The sequence below is a fragment of the Myxocyprinus asiaticus genome, chromosome 3 (assembly GCF_019703515.2).
Source record: "Myxocyprinus asiaticus isolate MX2 ecotype Aquarium Trade chromosome 3, UBuf_Myxa_2, whole genome shotgun sequence".
In the NCBI taxonomy this organism is placed as follows: Eukaryota; Metazoa; Chordata; class Actinopteri; order Cypriniformes; family Catostomidae; genus Myxocyprinus; species Myxocyprinus asiaticus.
Window position 1 is genome coordinate 56,286,842 of NC_059346.1, and position 8,401 is coordinate 56,295,242.

The window sequence follows — 8,401 nt, forward strand, 5'->3', positions numbered from 1 at the left end:
AGTAAAACGATTCTTACGTAAATTGCCCCATTCATTTCAATGGGACAGTTTACGTAAGAGTGCATTTACACACAAATTTGTTCTGCTCATTTTTTATGAATAAGGCCCAATGTTTTGAAAGCACAACAGAGTCACAGTATTGACACTTTTGGGGGAATTAACCTACAAATGTCTCACTTATAGCTGTCCTTGCATATTAAGCTGGGATATGAGAAAAAATATTTTGACATTAAAATAATTACACACACCATCTTTTAGGTTATAGTGTTCTTTTAGCAGTCATCAAATTTGCAATTGTTTTGATGAGATTTTTCTTGTTATGTAAAGTAAAAACAATGCAATATTCATATTTATATGCTGCAAGGCATATCCCAATTAATGAAGATGCCTCCATTTTGTAATACTACAGCCTCGTGTTCTTCCAGTATCCCCTCCCAAATATCTCACGATCTTAAACTCAGTCAAAATTATGAGCATCATTACAGTTTCAGCCTCAAATAAAATATGGCCCTATGTTTCCTGGTGTCTGTCATTTTTGTGTTTAAGCTTGCAACTGTTTGATTTTTGGAAGTTAAACTATCATCAAAGCATGTGGGTTGTATTATCATTTTGATAGTGTCTATAATTAAATAATTCATGCTTATTCAAAATATGCCCTTAGACAGATGCACCATTCAGAAACTCCTGCTTACAAGGCGATTTCTGATTCAGAACATCCTCTGTTAGTTTAATTCAATGTCATTTCTCCATCCCTTCATCACAGGTGACATCGATGCTACAGGATGCCCTGGTGAAACACTTGAAATCTGACGATCCCATTACTTCACTACCAGTGGCCCCACCTCCAGCTCAGTTCATAGATAGTGGCCGTTATGACAAAGGAGATGACCAATCATTGGGCACGCTCCCAGAGGAGGAAGAATCTGATTGGTCAGAATTGGGGGAGGAGGCACAGAACTGTGTTTTAAGGGGTTCACAAGGAACTCATGAAAACACTTATATGCAATGGCAGCAGAGACAAGGCTGTTGGGAGGGGGCAAATCAGTATGGGAGGGGAAATGCTGACACAGAAAGTGATTCTGGCGGTGAAGAGAACAAAACTCACCATCCTTACGCCCTACAGATACCTCATCTCATGTTCACTGTCCACCCTGAAACATTACCAGTCCCCATCGCAGATGCCAGCCTAGCCCATTTCAAGCAGAGTCCAGATGGTCCAGCACCCGAGAGCAACCAGATCACAGAGGTACGCAATCTGGGTTCCCCCATCCGTGTCCTCTCTGCTAGTCTGGAAGAGATTAACTCCATTGGGCTTCTGAAGAAGCAGGATAATCCTGGCCAGCTGAGGTCCAATAAATCCATGATGGACCTCCACCATACACAGGTTGTCACCACACAGGTCGCGTATGTGGATGAGATTGTTTGTAATTGGCGAGAAGCAAACAGCCAGGGCTCTGGAAAGGAAGTTAATGGGATGGTTGGTCTGGAGTCTGCTCAAAAAATGCTCAACCACTTCGTTCATGATGGAGACAGTACACACTTGTGACACAAGGGTGTATGGTGTAGTACTTTTGTGGATGGTGAATCTGTCATAGTATTTATGATGGCAAGTAATAGTAATACAATTACAGTAGGTCAGATACATTGGCAACCTACACTCACTGAGCACTTTATTAGGAACTCCTGTACACCTACTTATTCATGCGATTATCTAAACAGTCAATCGTGTGGCAGCAGTGCAATGCATAGAATCCTGCAAACACGGGTCAGGAGCTTTAGTTAATGTTCACATCAACCATCAGAATGGGGACAAATGTGATTTAGACAGTGGCATGATTGTTGGTGCCAGATTGACTGGTTTGAGTATTGCTGTAACTGCTGATCTGCTGGGATTTTCATGCACAACAGTCTCTAGAGTTTACTCAGAATGGTGCCAGAAACAAAAAACATCCTGTGAGTGGCAGTTCTGTGGATGGAAACGCCTTGTTGATGAGAGAGAACAACGGAGAATGGCCAGACTGGTTCGAGCTGACAGAAAGGCTATAGTAACTCAGATAGCCCCTCTGTACAATTGTATTGAGCAGAATTGCATTTCAGAATGCACAATACGTCGAACCTTGAGGCAGTTAGACTACATCAGCAGAAGACCACGTTGGGCACTTTATTAGGACCATAGTGTTGCTAATAAAGTACTCAGTGAGTGAGTATTTTATCTATGATTTACAAGATGAAAAAAAAAAACTCAATCCTTTTCTTTAAAATTAAATGGTAAAGTTGGTATTGAGGTTGAAATTTGTGAAGTCTTAAATTACCAACTACTTTTAGACATAATTTAATGCCATTTAATTGGCAACATATTAACGCGGTGGTTCTCAACTATTTTCGCAACAGTATTTACATTAAGTCTTGTTTTCCCCTGCTGTCTGGACCCAGTTATGCAACCTATTTTTGTTGCAACCAGTTCAGAGCCATTATATTATTTCTAGCAATTGATGTACTGTAGATCAACTGCAAACATGACCATGGGGGTTTTTGACAAATTCATCCCTATGAAATCCTAGTCTCTTCTGCCACAGTCCTGTGGAGATAGGTTTGGTACAGAATGACAAGACACTGCTAGATTCATTAAATAATTAAAGCTAGAAATGACTGAACTTTGCTCATTATATACTTATTATTATTTATTTCATATTTGTTTTAAGTAAATGATCAGTATTTAATTGTTTGCTTATCTATTTGAGTGCATGTGCTAATGTTTTAATAAATTGTATTATAATCTCTTTTAAAGCTTTATTCAGCATGCATGATGGTATAACAGAACAAATGAAGAGGTATAAATACTAGAGCTGTCAAAATTAAAGCGCTAACGCATGCAATTAATTTCAAAAGTTTAAGTATTAATCGCAATTAACACATTTACTGTTATTACAGCATAAACCAGCATAAACACTTGTTGGAAGGGCAGAACCTTTGCGATGTTTCCGCCTGGAGTCATTACACTGACGCACACTTTACAACACACACACAACAGTGCTTCCATGTCAGTGATAAAATGATGGAGAAAGGACCTCTGAGCGCTATTTGATGAACAAAACAAGCCCAGATGGGACTTGTGATAGAAAACAAGTGTTTTTCAGCATATGCAAGGCACATTTTAATTACCACAGAAGCACGTCAAGTCTTAACTATCACCAAAACGCAGAGTGAGATATTGTGTTCTGCAGGCACTTTTCATGTGGAGTTCAAAGCAGTGCTTGATGCTGGTGCTGACGCCCTGACGCGAATCATGAGTTTAAGAGATTGAATGCCCATTGCAATGAAAATGCAACCTATGGAGAGACTAGTTCTTCCAATTAGTCAACCTGCCAATTAGACTTTGGGAAACTGACAGCACTAATAAATGCATAAAACAATACAGATCAGATATACAAGGAGAGTGGAAATAATGAGAAAGGGAAGTGCTGTTAAGATTGACTCAGTATACCCACTTTACATTCAGAATTTAAAGAAGCGAAATTTAATGGAGGAAATCTCCTATTCACCCCTGATGTTTTTCCATTCTAAAATGCAAGATTAAACAGTGTGTATTTAACAGTGCAAAGTTATGTTACAAACTCCTGGTGTTGTAGAATGTTTTAGAGCAATGTCATGATGATTTTACTTTTTTGGGTCATAAACTGTACAATGCATCTTCCTAAATGTATTACATAGTACCTTGTAATATGAAAGTTTGTAATAATGTCTGTATATCTAAATAAATAAGCAGAACAAGCATTACCGTTTGATGTCTTTTCTCTCAAAAGGAGAGAATTAGCATCTTAATGTATAGGCCCACTGAATGTATTTTTATCAAATTATTTACATTACAGTTTCATCAGAAATAATACCATAAAGAACAATACACTGAAGGACAATAACAAATAGCAGCAATTTTGAAATTAAAATACATTGTATTTACAATTGAGAATTATTCATTTATATAAGAATAAGGAAGTACAATTAGATCCACAGTCAATGACAACTTTCGAGTTAAAAAACAGTTATCTTTGTATAATACATATTTCGAAAGTCACATATGAAGAATTGATGTTAGAAACAATTTGGTTGAAATACCATCGGCAGACTGCAAGTAAAGCCTATTTAGCTCGGAACAATGCTCAGTGTGTAAGAAAGCTGCCAATAAGTTCTACCATAAGTACAAATCTTCAAAGTCATCTATCTGTTCTATAGTCATTATAAGGGATTATCATCCATTTTTCAACCCCATTCTTTAAAACATCCAGTCTTCCTGCCATTCTTTCTACAAATTTCCTTTTGTGAGCGGAACACAATGTAAATCTATGATTAGTGATTTACAGGTTGTCTAATATATAACACACAATCTCATCTTTCTATAAATTTAAGCACAAGATAAACAGTTTGCATTTACATTAGCATGAAAATTTGTAAAACTGAATCAGTGCTTCCTTGATGGAAAGGCGGATCAAAATGGCTCAAGGATTATGGCTGCTCTAATGGCTGGCTATACAGAGTTGAGCAATTGCCTTCACTTTAGAATTTACTGACTGACACACTAGAACTAAACTGAGCTTTATAGGAGCACATATATTCAAAAAACTCTCATATTGTCCATTTACTTATTTCATGCATTTTTGATGCAAATTTAAAGATTTTATACATAATCAGGGTATTCGGGGAGTAACGGAATACATGTACCAGTGTTACATATTTAAAATACAAAATATGAGTTACTGAATTCCACTACAGTTACAATTGAAATAACTGGTAATCAGAATACAGTTACTTTCAAAAAGTATTTTGATTACTGAAGAGATTACTTTGCATTTTATTGTCATTTGTTTCATTTTATATGTTGTCTATTCAGTTGGAAAACTTTTGAATGAAGCGATCTGAAGAGGGTTTAAACAGTGGGTAAAGTGGAATGTGTTAACTGATGTGTTGCAATCATACGAGCAGACATAAGGTGCTCTCACGCTGTTGTGAGTGAAAAGGTGGATCTGACACCACTGAAAGTGTTAAAAATCGCTCTAACAGATGAAATATAAATCCAATAAATACACGATTACAAGGCATTTTTATGTGGTTTGGGTATTTTTAAGTCAAGTCATTTTTATTTGTATAGCGCTTTTCACAACACACATCATTTCAAAGCAGCTTTACAGAAAATCATGCATTAATAAAAACTGAAACTGTAATATCTGTAAAGTCTTAGAGTGATCATTGTGTAATTTAATTAAATGATAATTGTATTTAGAACTCCTGTGAGCAAGCTGAAGGCGACTGTGGTGAGGAACACAAAACTCCATAAAATGTTGGTTAATGGAGAAAAACAACCTTTGGGAGAAACCACACTCACTGTGGGGACCAGTTCCCCTCTGGCTAACCAGCATGAATATAATGCCAATATTAGTTATTTATGTGCAGTGCAGGTCATGGTTTAAGATTAGTAAACTAAGTGTTAAGGTCCAGTGTTTAGAAAAAAATATTTTTTATGAACTGTAAGATTAATGACTAATGTCTTTGAAGTCCATCCTGGATTAACTGCATTTAGCCATCATCACTCAGAGACACATAGCAGTGGAGTCTGACACCAAGCAGGAACAGAGCTGGATCTGGCCAGCTCTGGTAACTGGTTGAGACATGGAAACAAATATAATAATATTAGCATAGATGTCATTACATTTTATGCAGATTTATAGATCATGATAGATGATTCTGGTTCCGGCACACCAAACTAAAGCAGCCTAATTGTGAGTTGATGGATAAATTAGGTGTATGCCTGGTTAAATAGATGAGTCTTTAGTCTAGATTTAACTGAGTGAGTGTGTCTGCGTCCTGAACAGAGCGAGGAGTTAATAATATTAAGAAGAGGTTCTGAGATTACAGGGAATACCTCTTTTAAGAGCTTAGTTGGTATTGGATCTAACATGCATGTTGTGGCTTTTGATTTTTTGATAAGTTTTGTTAGCTCTTCATGACCTATGACAGGAAGGATTGAAGTTGCTCATGAGGAAAATTATGAGACACTGTTTTCTGAGGTGCTGTGACAGTTGGTTACATAGTTCCAATTTTATTTCTGATTATTTAAATTTTATCAGTAAAGAAATTCATGAAGTCAATACTATTGTGCTGCGACGGAATATCTGGTTCAGTCGATGCTTTATTCCTAACCAATTTAGCCACAGTACTGAATAAACACCTAGGATTGTTATTTTCTATGAGTTTGCTAAAATATGATGACCTGGCAGCTTTAGGGCCTGTCTGTAGCTACAAACACTATCCCATGCACCGCAAAATACCTCTAATTTTGTATTCTTCCACTTGCGCTCCATTTTCCAAGCTGCTCTGTTGAGAGCATGAGTGTGATCATTGTACCATGGTGTGGGGCTTTTTTCTTGAATTGTCTTTAATCGAAGGGGTGTGACACTATCAAGAATGCTAGAGAAGACTGCATTTATATTTTCTGTTATTACATCAAGTTCTTCTAGACTTATTGGCTTACTGAGTATGTGAGACAGTTCTGGAAGATTATTATTGAAGCTATCTTTAGTGGCCGAAAGAATAGTTCTACCTGAACAATAATGTGGTGTAGATTGAGTGAAATTAGCTGATCGCAGCAAACAAGAGACGAGTGTGACAAGGAGGAGGGCAGCGCCGGGCCGTTAGGATGGACGCCTGGGTCTGAGTTACCGCAATCAGCCAGGAAAGGGTTAAAGAGGAGCCGGAGACGCCAGTTTGGAAGAGAGAGGGAGGTGCACACAGCCGCTAAACGTGTGCATTCCGCCTGTTGGACTAAAAATTCATCAGAATGAGAGAGCATACGGAGCTGTGTGTGTGCTGTGGTTTTGTTATGCTGAAAAGCAGTTTTATGTTGTGTTGAATTAAAAGTCTTTCGGTTGTAAACCCGGTTCCTTCTTCCTCCTTTACGATGAACAAGAGACCTGTCTACCACAGTGGTGCTGAAACCCGGGATTGGAGGAAGACTCGCCATCAGAGAGCCCTTGGCGCTGACGGAGTTTCGCAATGCTGAGGAGATGATCGATCCGGTGGAACTGGACAGGTTCATCAGCAGGCTACAGGAAGGGACGGCTGAGGGTTCCAGTGCCATTGCCCAGTACCGCTGAGGACCGCTGTGCAGCTGGCTGAGGGCCGAATAGTGGCGTGGTTGGGAACCGGAGTTTTTCCTTTCTTTTTCACTTCTCTTTTTCTTACCTCTCTCTCTCTCTCTCTCTCTCTCTCGGGCTCTCCAGCTCTCTTTCCCTCTCCCTCCCCTCATCCTACTCATGTTCCCAGGAGGCGGGGAAGACCAGCTGGTGGAAGGATGGCCGAAAAAGCAACACCTCCACTCCAGGTAGGAAGGGAGGGAGTAAGTCAGGCCAGTTGGTTCCCCGGCATGAATCGGGCATTGGGGGTATGTGATGAGGAGAGGGCGGGGCCGGGCCATTAGGATGGACACCTGGCACTGAGTTACCGCAATCAGCCAGGAGAGGGATAAAGAAGAGCTGGAGACGCCAGTTCGGGAGAGAGAGGGAGGTGCATACAGCCGCTAAACGTGTTCATTCCGCCTGTTGGACTGAAAAGTCATCTGAATGAGAGAGCACATGGAGCTGTGTTTGCATTATGGTTTTGTTATGCTGAAAAGCAGTTTTATGTTGTGTTGAATTAAAAGTATTTTGGTTGCAAACCCGGTTCCTGCTTCCTCCTTTACGATGAGCAAGAGATCTGTCTGCCACAATGAGATAATGATCTGATATGTCATTGCTTTGCGGTACAATTTCTTTAGTCTCAACATCAACTCCATATGACAGAATTAAATCTAACGTATTATTATGGTGATGAGTTGGTCCTGTCACATTTTGTCTGACTCCAAGAGAGTTGAGAATATCAATACATGCTAATCCCAATGTGTCATTTTCATTATCTATGTGAATGTTGAAGTCACCAACAATTAAAGCTCTATCTACATTAACTACTAGATCTGATAGAAAATTTGCAAATTCACCAAGGAAAAGAAAAATCTACATTTAGCATTAGCCAGCAATTGTAAATTTGATCTGATGTCTGACGCTCGAGCCCCGGAAATGCATTTAACAATGGTGGCTGGAGTCTCTATTTCCACGTTCCTTACAATAGAATCACCAATTATTAAGGCTCTTTCAACATGATTCTCAGTGGGTGCCTCACTGCGTAGGGAGAATCAATTGGAAACCCTAACAGGAATGGGAGAGTGGTGTCGCTTTGCTGAGGGAGTATGCCGCTAAAACGTCACCCAAACACCCTGCTGCGGGGGCTCTAGAGCCGGAACCAAAGTGTGTGTGTTGCTCGCTGTATTACCTGCATCCGAAACAGTATCTACCGGCTTCTCTTTCTCACTGACCTC